A 14,554-nucleotide genomic window follows, 5' to 3' on the forward strand; every position below is an offset into this window, starting at 1 on the left:
ACCTCAATAAACTCAAGCTCAAACTCAAACTATAAATACCCACAAATTTTACAACTAATAAATTATATGTATTTACATACACTATACATAAATATTTATTTATGTTGTGTTATTTTGTTATTTCAGTAGCAGCAGCAGCAGAAGAAGAAGCTGTAGAAGAATTTTCCGAATGGTGGGCTGGGAAAGTGCATGAAATACACCACGAGGTGACCTGTTGAGAAAAAAGTAAGTACGTAAGCAAGAAACTAAATTTATGTTGCTCATAAGTCCCGTCGTGCAAATATCCAGAGCTTTCTTCCGTCGCCACCTTTTACTTCTCCTTCTTGTACTTTTCTTGGTGGTCTTTTTTTATTTTTTATCGCGGTCTATACTCTGCTCTTGATATCGCACGGCCATTATTTTCTCCTTACCAGTAAACTGAAGCTGTGTGCATCGATACAGCCCTGTGGCTGATGGTCGAGGGTGAAACACTCTTATAAAAATATATATATATATATATATATATATATATATATATATATATATATATATATATATAATATGTTTATACATATATTTACGAAGAATACATAGAAAGATAGAAAAGGTTACTACTCAGAAGCAAAAGTCGTTCGCCAACACTTAACTCGCGATTGCGCGGTACTTTATGGTCGGTATTTCTCTGACGACAATATGCTGATACCATGGTATACATATATACATATACAAACAACGAGGTTCGTGCTCGTTAGTGCGAGCTCAATGACTCGATTAATCGTGATACGGTTTAGGTCGTACTATTGCCTATGGATATTTCACGAGCGCCCTCAACTCCACTTATTGCACTACTTGTGTAGCAGAACAGTATCCAAAATTTATTGACTAATTATACTACCGCGTGCAGACGTGATATTTTGTTACATACATATTATTTCAAATTATACTATAATATTAACCTACGTTATATATTTTAGTCGTATTGTCGCTGATCCATATTCCCCGAGCTCTGTTGTACTGACATTTTAATGATATGTCATAATAACCATCCACTATTTTATCTTTGACATTTAAAATATCAAGACATTTTTATTTTTTGATATTTAAATTATTTACTTTTTTTTTTTTTTTTTTTTTTTTTTTTTTTTTTTTTCATTTATTTATATTTTTCCATGTCCTATGATTGTGTTTACCATTTCCAGATTTGTGTATTCTCGTATATTAATATTAATGCAAATAGAAATAGTAAAACACAAAATTGTCCATCATTTCGAAATAAAAATGATCAAAGCTCAAAATGATAGAAGCGTAGCAATAAAATATTAACGAGATGCCGTTTTAAGAGAATTTTTTTTGGTTTATTATTTCGCGAATTCTGAAACCTCATTAAATGGTCAGAAGATACGTCTCACGAGATTAAAGTAGACAGAAAATTAAAGTCCAAAAATAGTAGAATAAATAGTTAACTATTCATACGTAGAGCAGAGTATGTGTGCTGGGATTGGGTGTCCTCGCGTGGACGATAAAGTCCTTTTTACGGTTGCATTTCCAGACTCCTCGTTTTATTACCCGGGTCCGACCCCGGGGACAAAGTTCCTCCAGGACAACTATAACTGTATGCACATGTATGAGTGCATATGTAATACATGCTGCGAGTTGAGGGTAGATATGGAGCTGAGAGACCAGAGTGCATATTCCATATCCATAGTACTGCCAGTATAGTACGGTTAAACAGAATGGAAACCTTAGCTAGTACTATTCTAGCCTCTATCTTCCATTCCGTATTCGAGACTTCATTTTCTCTCACCGCCATTACGTGTACCCGGGGCCTTTCATTATCGTCATAGAGCCTGTACGGCGGTATTACCAGTGGAGAAGTACTAAGGGTGTATATTTTACACTCGTTGGGTTCTTAATTCTTTATTGTTCATCAGCGCAGCACAATTTGATCCGTTCAATTAAATATCACCCTTGTGCACTCAATGAAAGATTTGTTAATATTTAATGAGCTATATTCATTGTTAATAAATGATATTTTAGTATTTAATTATTAATCATAGTTAATTAATATTTGTTGAGGTCCTTGAATGGAAAGTTGATATAAAAATTTTACTTTGACACTTTTTAATATTAAATATTTCCTTGATTTGATTTTAAACAATTTGAGAAAATTAAATTTCTTTTTTCTTATTAAATTTTCAATAATAAAATAGATAATAAAACAATGGTTGTAAGTAAACCATTGATTACTGAAACGATTGTGGATTGATGAAAGAAAAACGAGTATGTAATTATATTATTACATTTTAAAGTATATAAAGCGCAATAATTACAAACGATGCTTGGAAAAGCTTTGCTAAATAATTAAAGTCTCGAGTTAATTTAGTCATGCTAAATGTATGTCGATGAGTAAGAGAAGGAGGAGTAGGAGTGAAAGGAGGAGGATGCTTCTGAAGAGACGGTGGTAGTGCCTGGAGCGTCAAACAACAAAGTCAAGAGATCCAAGACTCGATGTTCCATTAACGGGTGCGAGAATTACCAAAGGAAGTTCTGTTAAAGTAAGAGAGAGAGAGAGAGAGAGAGAGAGAGAGAGAGAGAGAGAGAGAGAGAGAGAGAGAGAGAGAGAGAGAGAGAGAGAGAGAAGAAAGTACTCTTCACATCGCTCAACCCTCTCGTGTTGTATCGTCATCTTGTAGCCTTCGTTGTCGTCGTTGTCGTCCCCTTTATGTTTAGTATACACTTAATGCGGAGAGCCAAGAGCCGAAAGCCTGAGAGATGCGATAGAGAGCTCCCCGAACTCGAGGCTGGCTGATGTGTGCTCCAGAATGGCGAGGCGCACATCGAACCACGCGATATTGCGATGTACATGTGGTGGGTGTAGTAGTTTACACCCGTGTACCATATACCAAATGGGAAAGCAAAGTAAAGGGAACAGAGAGGATGAAAAACGCGACTAAGAGTGTGTACTTGAGTGCAGTAGCTGGTGGGTGTTGGTTCCCAATGCTGCTGTTACTACTGGAAGAAACAGATAGAGGATAGAGAATAAAGAGTCCCACTACCGAGGTTTTTACCTTTAGACTTTTTACGTTATTGCTCTCTTGTGGAGCAAATGATGCTCGAGAATATAAACGCGAGCAAGACTGTGTGCTCTTTACAGTTGTTTATTGTATGTGGTGTACACCACACATATGTATGTACGTGTATTTACAAGGGAGGATGGGGGTGATTATGTTATATATATATATATATATATATATATATATATATATATATATATATATATATATATATTAATGTACGAGCGTGGTTTGGTCTGTATCGTAATATACTGGCGTGTAGCGGCAAAGAAGAAAAATTGCTCGTTGGCTTTCAGGGTTTTGCCGACCGCCGACTCAAACTCCAGCACGCGGCGCTATAATGGAGACCGTGTTGAGATTTTTCTTTGCACTCATCCTTTGAGTGATGTCTCTTTGATGCCGTGACAAAGAGCATTGGAACGTTTCTACCACTGGAATATAAATGCTACCAACCACTATCCACTGGATGCCAGATAGTTATCGTCTGGGACGAAGTTCAGTAACAGTAAGAGGGTGGAGGGTGGAAGGATGGGATGAAAGATAGATGACGATATATAGTCATCAAAGTGTTGCTCTCCATTTTGTATTAGTAGTTTTGTAGGGCGGAAAATAAACGTGTCGGCGAGATAGCTGCCCCGGCTTCAATATAGATATTGCCAATCCAATTTATTCCACTTTTATTTTCTTGTTTATCCTGATATTTTATTCTCTCCTTGTGATCCTATCAAATCAACTTAAGACCTCACTTTACTGCTATACACCCCGGATATCATAAACCACCATGAATTATATCCTCTTGGCTTTTATATTCGGACATGTATCATCATTACATATGAGCTTTTTCATTCATCAATATTCATTTTAAATATATTTAATTACATTTATTTTAATGAATTGAATGCTGTAAAATTATTTTTCGAATTAAAATCCATTCGAATATTACATATCAAAAAGCTTTTATTAATAATTATTTTGAAACCGTATTACAGAAAATTATTCAGCTAATTATGCTTTATGGCTTTCGACTATTAATAATATTTTAGTTGATTAATTTTTGAAATATTCAACATTAATTTTATTCTTCAAATAAAATAATAATTAATGTATCATAAATTGTTAGTACTTTTGAATGAATATTTATTAATCTTTTTGTCTTCTACAAAGTACCGATTTAGACACTCTCAATTTAACATTTGCCTAAGGGCTGTGACGTTTCTTTAAAAGTTGGTATAATTAAAATCCGCTCCAGGCACTTACATACGTCAAACTTTACACTCGTTTTTACGAGAAGCGTCACAAGCCTCAGGCAAATGTCGCATCGCAACTATTAATAAAAAATTGCCACTCTAGACAAGTTACATAAATAATATTATAATACCAATTAATTTTCATCGACGCTCTGATAAATTTATAAATATTTGTCCTGTGCTCAAATTTTCCTTTTTGATATTATGCTTATTAGTATCTAGTAATATTTAATATTTATCTAAATAAATCACAACCAGCGTAATTGCTTTCAGAGATAGAGCTCGTATATTTATCAAAGAGCTTTTGACTTTATATTAATTATTTTAAAGATATCGTCGCAGAAAATATTCGTACAAAATACATTTATAAATTAGATCCCGGGGGACATTTTCGTTGGTTGTATTGTATATTTAGCCTCCATGAGAGCTGTTCGGTCAGTTTTATAATTGCCCGGGTCTATATATATATACCTCTTTATGTATTATATATACACGTAGTAGTAATTATTAATCGATTTTATGTCATCTGATTTGTGTTAAAGTAAAAGGTTATATAGATATCATCGCATGTCACTCTAATTTCTACTGGTAGTAAAACTAAATAATATTTTTTAACTGTCACTCACGGCTGCACCGATCGTATATATCAATATAAATTTATTTGTACAAGTATTACCATACGGATTAATATAAAATAAAAAAAAATAAAACATAAATAAACTTTTTTCGTTCTAAATCAATCAGACGGTTCTATTCGTTTTCCGTTTGATTGCATGACAGCCGCTCACTTTTGACTCTCTGCGGATATGCAGGAGCGAGAAATAGCTAATAATAATAATAATAATAATAATAATAATAATAATAATAATAATAATAATAATAATAATAATAATAATGATAGTAATATTTTTTATAATAATAATAATAGAAGTTTAAAACGAAGTAAAACAGTCCAGTTGAAATAAAAAGTAATTTTAAAAGAGTGCAAGAAAAGCGTTTAGGTGAAAGAGAGCGAGACTATGAAATTCGTGACCGGAAATTGTTCAGAGACTTAACGATCTGAGCAAGAGGTGTATAGGATTGTGGGTTATGAGTCTACGGGGTTCGATCTTGCGTTACAAATTTAAATCGACTTGATATTAATAAATAAATATTTAATTAAAAAAAGCTGACGCTTGATTCGAAAATTTTATTTTTTTATTTATCTCATATACTTTTTGGTAATTGATGGGTGTCTTTCCCGTGCTGGGCACGACGCTCCCGTTATTATACGAAATGCAGTTACGCGGTCGTCGGTGGTGCGAAGAAACCTCGATCTTTTATATTCGTGGCGAGGAATAAGAACCAAAGGATAGAAGATAGAAGATGGGAGAAAAATAAAAGTAATGAGAAAAATAGTTCACCCCCTGACTCTTCATCGCGTGCGACCCCGTCGGAATTCTAGAAACAAACGAGTAGTCGTGTGCAGACGTCGGAGCAACCGTTCTTTTCTCTTCTATGTAGTATGTAGTATGTAGTATGTAGTAGAGGAGAGCTTAAGAAAATGTGGAAACGTACATGGCCGACGCCAATGAACTGCAAACGTGAACCGACTTTTCAACTTGTTCAGCTCCTGCTCGGCGATGCTCTTCTTCAGCTCTCTTCTCTGCTATCACTATTTTTTATTTATTTTTTAGCTTCTTGTGTATACTCAAATATCCTCTTCTTTGGTTGTCGTCTTCTCGGTTGTTGCCGCGGCGCTATCTCAGAAAAACTGAAAAAGCTTCGCCCGACAACGACCAAAGAGGAGCTTTTACTCCCAGCCAATCGCATTCTTGACAGCACTGTCCAATGTAATTCCCTTTTTTTAAACTCCTGTTTATTTTAAGTTTTAGTTTTATCCTTTCCTCTTTTCCTCCTTTCTGCGCCATATCACCTCTAGTAATTTTACAAGATTATTTTTCATCAAATTAACTTTTATTTATACATCATTTGTTAAAGTGCTCGGGAAAAATAATAAGAAAAAAAGTCTTAAGAAAAATTTACTTCATGTAATATAATAATATTAGATGAGAGAAAAAATATTGCTTTAAATAAAACTAAAATTATGTTTCAAACTTACTTTAAATGATAAAATTCTTTAAAACTATTATTTTATTTTACTGACATAAAATGTTAATGTAAGAATTTATTTATTTTTGTGGGAACTAAATTGACAGTAATTATTTGAGAAAACTTTCAAAAATGAGTTACTGCAGTCCTGATTTTTATCTCGATAAAATTACGATAAATAAAATATATATATATATATATATATATATATATATATATATATATATTTACAACATTGCTGTCAAGTATGTTTAATTAAATATAAATCTAGTATATCCAATATACAAATATATAAATATAAATATTGATTTTCATTAAAATGGCTTTCAAAATTATTATATGATATTCATTTAAATATTTATATAACGAGTCATGTAGTGAAAATGATATAAATTATTCAGTGTAATTCATTCTATATCAAACGTTTATATTTATTTAAATAAGTAAATTTCAATTAATAAAATATTTATATCTTAAAAAATTTAAATAGGTATATATTGCATATATGTGTTTATGGGTGATGAACGTTTTTTGTGTTTATAATTTCAAAAACACAAACAAATTTATTTATTGCAGCTGAATATTTATTTAACAACGTAAAAATATATTTAAAATCTTGCGCAAAAGTCCGGACTTATATTATATTATATTATTTTATCGTACGTAGTTTTAGCGGTACTCGAAAAAGGCGTCGTCATTGGATCTTTAAGATTTAAAAGTCAAGTGTTTTCGCGAGGGCCAAAATAACCGCTACCAAAACAACCAGCCACGTTCGCACATTGTACATATGGAATTATAGCTCTGGGTATTTTACATGACTTCTGGTATCAACATACACAAAATTCAGAGGCGAGATACAGACGGGAATAAACGAAGAAAGAAGTGGGTTGGCTATAAGTGAGAATAAAATAAATAAAAGAGTTTTAAAATAGTTGTGTTGTACACATAACACACACACACACACACACACACACACACACACACACACACACACACACACACACACACAAAAGTTTAACTAGACCTCCAAGTAAAAGCAATACCAATGGAAGTGAACCATTGCCACGTGGGTAATAAACTAGCCTGTCTAGTCACTGGAGTACTAAGCTAAAGTTAGAGCTCCGTTTGTATCCTAAACGTATATATCTATATATTTATACAATGCCGATGGTGTTACTCGAGAGTATGAAAAAACCGCGTTAGACTTTGCACTACGTTTTACAAACAACTGCATGCCAGTTTATTTATCCATACCAATCCAACTGCTTTTAAACCGAAAAGATAAACGAATAGAATACCGATTAAAATTAAAAGCTCTCTTACTCTTAGCGGAAAGGAGATGTTTTTTTTTTTTTTTTTTTCATTAAATAAATATTTTTTCAAACTACTTTTATTCGGTTCAGTTCTGTTAAATATTTTTATAAACTCAGTTCATATGAAATTTGGTAATTTTTTCCTAACAGATGTGAAAAAGTTATTTTCAAGTCTATTGAGTAGAAAAAAATTTTTTAAATTCTTCCGTTAATAATTCCACGGTCATAATTTTCAGTGTAAACTACAGAAATTTAGAAAAGACATAAAACTATTCAAGGCTTATCGATTTACATATTTAGATGCCGATTGCAGGAGCTTGAATTTCTTAAAAAAAGCACGTATAAACGTCTGTTTAACCAAACTTTTGAATTCTTAAAGTTTGAATTTACAAATATTTAAATTTTCAAGGTTCTTTCTTACTTTTACAAGCTCCAAAGTGCCAAAGGTTACATAATATCATAATAATAATAATAAAAGTTCATTATGTCAGAAACTTTTTAAGACTTTTCTGTCAGCAAACTTTGTTTTTCAGATAAATAGTTTGTTTAATTGGAGTATATTTTAATTTTTCACTTTCTGTGACAACAATTTTCGGAGTACTTTGAAGAATATTTTGATAAATTAATAAAAAAAAAAAACTTATCATAACTCAAGAGGGTGGAAAATGTTACCAGAGGTGCTTTTATTTTTGTCCTTTCCTCAATCTTCCTTAGAGACATATGAGTCCTCGGGAGGCTTTAGGGTCCAAAGTTTTATTAAATAAATAAATAAAAAAATATGACCAGGTCTATATTTTAATGAAGAAATATTTTAGCCGTAAAAAAAGTTAAATTATTTTTTGAAAAATACAATAAGTCGTGTTATATTAAAAACTATCTAACCTATTTTAATCCGCTGTACTTGATATATTTTTTTCTTTTCATCTTAATAGAGCTTTTTGTTGAATATTAAGGATTTTAAAAACCGGGTATGTACCATAATAACTTTATTAAATATTTTATGAGGTCGATTCTTACGTGCAGGGCGTTGATTCTTTCGACAAGTTAAAGATTTTCCCACTAGCAGCGTTTACCGCTCGCTACCATCTTCCATCTAGCATCAACCATAAAGCCAACCAGCAACCACACCGGACGGGTTATGAATAAATTTGTAAAAACCCCTGGAGACTTTGAGAGTGACGGTGACGGTCTATTATCTTTTTTCTCTACTGCACTCTTTCTTTCTTTTAACATAACATGCATCTATACTGCACTATATAATACAAACACACAAATTGGTGCCGGTTAAAGACGATATTGCACGTTTTTTCTGAGGCAAAATTCTCTATTATATCGTAAGAAGAGGAATGAAATATATATTAGACAAAGTACGGTGAAATAAAAGGATAAAGCTGCTTTTATTATTTTTATTATTCCACTAAATCGGCAACTGTCCCCTGGATCCAATTGTCAACAATTAAGATATAAAGATCCAAAGATATATAAGTTGTTTTTCTAACCCATAACATCGTGTAAGACCTCTATTTTATCAACTGACCAATAGACCCAAATAATAATTCTTCTTGCTCCCGAATGGAAGCATTAAATTCAATGAATTCACTCGATTTATTTTCGTAAGATTAAAGAAAAATATTTCGAGGTTTCTTTTCCGTCCGCTATTACTGTAAGCCAAACTATTGTCGAGCTCGCTGTTATTTTTCCCTCATTCCTTTTTATTTCCGCTTCCGCGTATTTGAGAATAGACCCGGAGGACAGAGCAGAGGAAAATAAGCAAAATGTAGCAGAAATAAATGCACGTATTATTTATGAAGATTACAATAGAGTTATTCACCAGAGCTAATAAATATTTCAACAATCACAAGTCGCCGGGTAATAGTTTGTTGTAGTAAAAAGTAAAAAAGTTCCTTAGCGAGTCTATACATCGTAGAAAACTTACGGCTAGAAAAAATGAGTGTGTGTGGTGTAGAGGAAAATCGCTTACACCATTCATGATTTTTCAAAGCGGCTTTTATCTGGGCTGGCCGCAACATTTCTTGTGAGAAGACGACCCGAGGCGCCCTCAAATTATTTAGTCCCCTGCACCTCGTGTTCTTTATCCCCTCGTTCGTTTTCTTCGTCTTTACTTATTATTTTTTTCTCATCGTGGTCTCTATACCGCACGCTCGTCTAGTCTTAGCTTCTCACTTGACTTTTTTTCCTTTTTTTCTACCTGGGCTGTGCTTGCATCATGTGAACCTTACCTTTCAAAATACGATTCACCTTATTCCCCCGACATTACGCGGGCTTCCGCTCGACTAACGAGTACACCGTCCGCTTTATCTACGTACTAAGACCCCCGACCCCTTTTTTATATTATATTATATTGTAAATTTTTTTTTTAAATTTTTATTCACTTTTTATTTTACGAGATCCGTGCCCGCAATCTCCGGACTCTTAATCGTTGACTAAATACGAGTGTATGCCACGCAATACAACCCTTTGACCTCTCTTATTTTTTATTAAAAAATAAATTATTATTATTGCTATGAATATGTTTTGATAAAATTATTTTATGACAATGTGAATTATCGATGGATAGGTGAAAGTTATGCCAGTTACCCCGAGGCTGTTTTTTGTTGTGAAGTGCAGCGTGAAACTCAATCGTGTGGGTCTCTACTTATCCTATCGAATCCTTACCTCGGTATCCTCTGCATACTCCTCAGCTCGGACTCGATACAACTTGGAGGTATTTTAAGTAAAGAGGAATGAATCCATGTAAGCAAACTGCACCGTTAGGCATTTTAACTTTCTACATATGTGTACAGATACATACATTCTAACTAAATAGTTTTTCAAAGAGTGCATAGAGGATAGAAGGTAGAAGGTAGAAGGTACGGGACCGGAAGTTGCCTGATCATGCGAGAGAGAAAGACGTAAACCGAGCGTAACGGCTCTTACCTCTATTTCTCTTGCATTGGTTACTTTGCAAAGTTCACGCAGGTTCAACAGCAGGTTATTTGCGCCCTAATAAAATCCTGTGGTTACAACAACAATAATAATGATAATTATTGTTATTATAATGATAATGACATGTGTAGATAAATGGGAATAAAGTACAGACATTAACATTTATTTATTCAAGAAAAAAGTCAGTATTAATGTTACAATGATTTAAGAATTTATTAACTATTAATAATAATAATTATTTAAAAATCAAAAATTACAAAAGATTTTTTACATAAAATATTGTTGAATAAATTTTATCGGTTCAATTTATAAAAACAATAGCCATTGAATTTTGATAGTACGATATCTGTTACTACTATCAGAGAACAGTTCGTGCATTTGTATATGTACATTTGAATTTTCAATGTAAATGGTATTTATTTTGGAGCAGGTTACAATTGGCATTTGCCATGTGCTCGCGTGCATGTATTACTTGCCGGTGTTAAAATGAAATGGAATAATATATACATGTTATATGTTATATGTATTGAAATTGCCATCGGCACGAGCGCATGTTTGTGCGAAATGTTTCTCTATGAATATGCAACGTTGACTCTTGCCTGGAGTTCCAAACGATAAGAATTTATATAGATGTATCGATCAACGTGTCTTGTATATGTTTAATCTAAAAAAAGAAAGATGAAGAAGAAATAAAATGAAATAGAAATAATTTATCGAAGCTGACGTACTCACACGAGCGATTTGATGGTTAAATTTAAGTACTTTTTCCCGATTAAATACATTACTTCACGGGATAAAGTGTGAAATTCACTGGAAAAAGTAAAATAAAGAACGGAAAAAGAAGTGAGTTGATACCGGAAATTCCAGTAAGTTAAATTTATCAAGTACATATCGGAAAAATATAATGGGAATGAAAATAGAAAATCTTTTGTTATTTATTCACAATTCGGTATTCTATAAAGCTTTATATATATTTATCTGTGACATATATATATTATATATTTCCTTGAGGTTTTTCTCTTGCTCTTGGAAACTCGTTGATATATATTTATATAAAAAAGCACTGAGTGGAAAGAAAAAGCAACGACGTTATTACTTGCTACTCCTTTCTTATTCAAATTTCATGCAGAAAGGTAAGAGGATGCGAAAGATTTCCAACTGTAGTATACTTTTCTTATTTTTAAACTTCATGTACTTCTCCTTTTCGACGTTTACGCGGTATATACGCAGTACAGTACTGTACTGTACAGTAAAAGTCTACAGTGCAAGGTATTATAACTCTAAGTCGGAGAATGCACTGAGTAGAGAAAAGAGATGCTGCGAATAAGTTTGTCACGCGCTTCTGGCTGAACTTTTTTCCAAGCAACGGCTCCTCACCAATCCTATCCCGTTTCTTTCTTCTTATATTATTAAATATATATATATATATATATATATATATATATATATATATATATATATATATATATATATATATTTATATATATAGAGAGAGAGAGAGAGAGAGAGAAAGACAGAAAAATAAAGGAGAGAAAATTCTAACGGGCGAGTTGCCTACCTCTAATTGCGAAGCATTCGCGCGACTGGGGAAATTATTCTTTAGCGAACAAAAAAATCAACTTTAAGATTTATCGCGGCACTTTTATCATTCTTGGTAGTCTCTGAGAACTCGTGAAATCCGAGTTTTGCGGTCCTCCAGAGACAGATAATGCCTTTTCCCTTTTCTTCTTTCTTCTATCTTTTTCTTCTTCTCTCTTCTCTCCGAACCTTTTTTAAACTTTTTAGATTTTTTCCAACTTCCAGTTGTTGTCCGGATCCGGTACACCGGATTCGTTCTATTCCGAAGAGAACTTGATTCGTTGAGGTCAAATGGACTCTGAAAAACCTGGCTGATACTTCTGGTTTCCTCCCCTATTTTCTTTTTATTTAATTTTTTTTTTTCGATTTTATTTTATTAAATACCCGGACATTACCGTCATTACCACATTTTATTATCACCATCAATGTTTCTTAAATCTATTTTGAATTCTTAATGCCTCTCGCTTTTGCTATCAGTTAATAAAATGTTTTTCCGATATTCCAATGGAATTTAAATTTGAACTAAAGCGATTTAAAATATATATTAAATCACTGAAACTTATTATGGAGACACTGAAGAGAAAACAAATAAAGAACTTTAAATAATATCCTTCGGCTAGGTCATTTTCAGTGAGCCATAAATCGAAAATTAATTATTGATAGAATAGAATCGAATAGAATTCGACAGAGAAAAGATTTATTTTACCTTTTATCTTAAATTTCTTCTTTCTACTATTACTTTATTTTCTTGCTAAAACTAATTAAAATGAAAATGAAAATAAAAATAAAAATATTTTCGTTCCATTTTTCCAAATACCTCGCTATTATCCCTCTGGTTGTGTGAACCTCGAATCTCCTAGCGACTGAACGGTTCTCTCGTTTAAAAAACCTCTATCTATATAAACAATTCTCATTCTTATTCTCAATAAAATAACGAAAGAGCTGGCTGTAGAAGTGACTACAGAGTCTACTCACGGAAACTCGAGTGTTCTTTTAAAGATTCTCGAAGATTGTTGCTCGGCCTCAACTCTAACGAGCTCTCGCGATAGACTTGATTCCCTCTAACGGTACCGGCATCCTCTTATTTCTCCAGTTTTCCAGTTCTCGGCATGAGACCGAGCTGCATAGCAGCCACCAACACCAGCTACGGGAAAAATAACCACCGATTCCAAAAGAATACACACAGCATTCCTCTTAGTTGGCATCCGGTCGCCTTTTTTAATCCATTTTTTCCCTCATTTTTCTTCCTCAGGGCAGCCTCTCTATTCCAATCCACAAGCTTTCTCCAAGCCCCAGGAATTCGCACGCTCAATAATTACGATAATAAAACGCGCAATTATCCACAGCAAATCAATGCAATATTTTCCACCTTTATTTATTGTCTCTCGTCTCTCCATTACTATTGTTTTAACTTTTGTTCCTCCTTTTTCTAATTAATATCTTCATTTCTCCGTCCAATTATTATTTTTCATCCTTCGTTATTTAACTTACGGTATTTTTAAAGCTAAATTATTTTACAACAACCTGCTGTCGTTATTACGCTCATTCACGGACTTGGACTTAACTTCTATTCGGAGTTCACGTCAGAGTTTGAGTAAACTTTCTTAACGTATAACTCCTATCCGAATATAAACTCGTACAGTGTGACTCAACCGCTTCTTATTCGCATTAACATTTTCAGTTGAGCTAACCAACAAACTCGAGTTTGTTTTATTGCCTCACCATCAGCGACAGCGACCACAGCCACTCTTACTTGGTTGTCCGAGTAAACCAAAGCGAACAGGTGCAGGCGTGTAGGACGCATAAAAATATTCCACCGTCGTTCAGTATCCACTCACACATTTATAAACCGTATGTTACATATGTATCCACTTTCCATCTACACACACACATATCTCTACATTCATTTTATATTTTTCTCTTTCATCTGTAGAATTTCTACTACCAGCTCAGCAAAACTCCAGTTTCATTCTGTATCAGTGTTGATGTTTATTTATTTATTATTCACCGATCCCAGTACTTTAAATCACGCGCAAAACAAGCTGAAAAAACACTCGGCATTTTTTTAACAATTTTCATCTATGAATTGTAAATTCTTTTATTTATTTAGTATATTATTTTTTATTACCATTTTCCGCGTCTCTTATAACTACGTAACACACAAACATACGTAAAATAATAAAAATAATAAAAATAATACAAAAAAGAAAAGAAAAACACAAACATAAATATTCATAGACACACCACGCATATAACGCCGCGTGATATCTCGCAGCACACAATTAACCAGCATTTATCTCACGGGTGAACAAAAAATGTGTAGCAT

At 33.0% G+C, this 14,554-nt stretch overlaps 1 protein-coding gene across 3 annotated transcripts in view; it reads left to right on the forward strand.

The window, feature by feature from the left end:
* The window catches only part of LOC141527316 (semaphorin-1A), a 94,354-nt gene that overhangs the window by 16,419 nt on the left and 63,381 nt on the right, over positions 1-14,554 (forward strand). For all 3 annotated transcript variants that reach the window (XM_074242736.1, XM_074242734.1, XM_074242735.1), the window contains exon 2: positions 127-225. The gene's annotated coding sequence lies outside the window, so the exon portion shown is untranslated. The remainder of the gene's footprint in view (positions 1-126; positions 226-14,554) is intronic.

This window comes from Cotesia typhae, unplaced genomic scaffold, assembly GCF_013202065.1.
Source record: "Cotesia typhae breed Kobodo isofemale line unplaced genomic scaffold, CoteBio_Ctyphae contig_4, whole genome shotgun sequence".
In the NCBI taxonomy this organism is placed as follows: domain Eukaryota; kingdom Metazoa; phylum Arthropoda; class Insecta; order Hymenoptera; family Braconidae; genus Cotesia; species Cotesia typhae.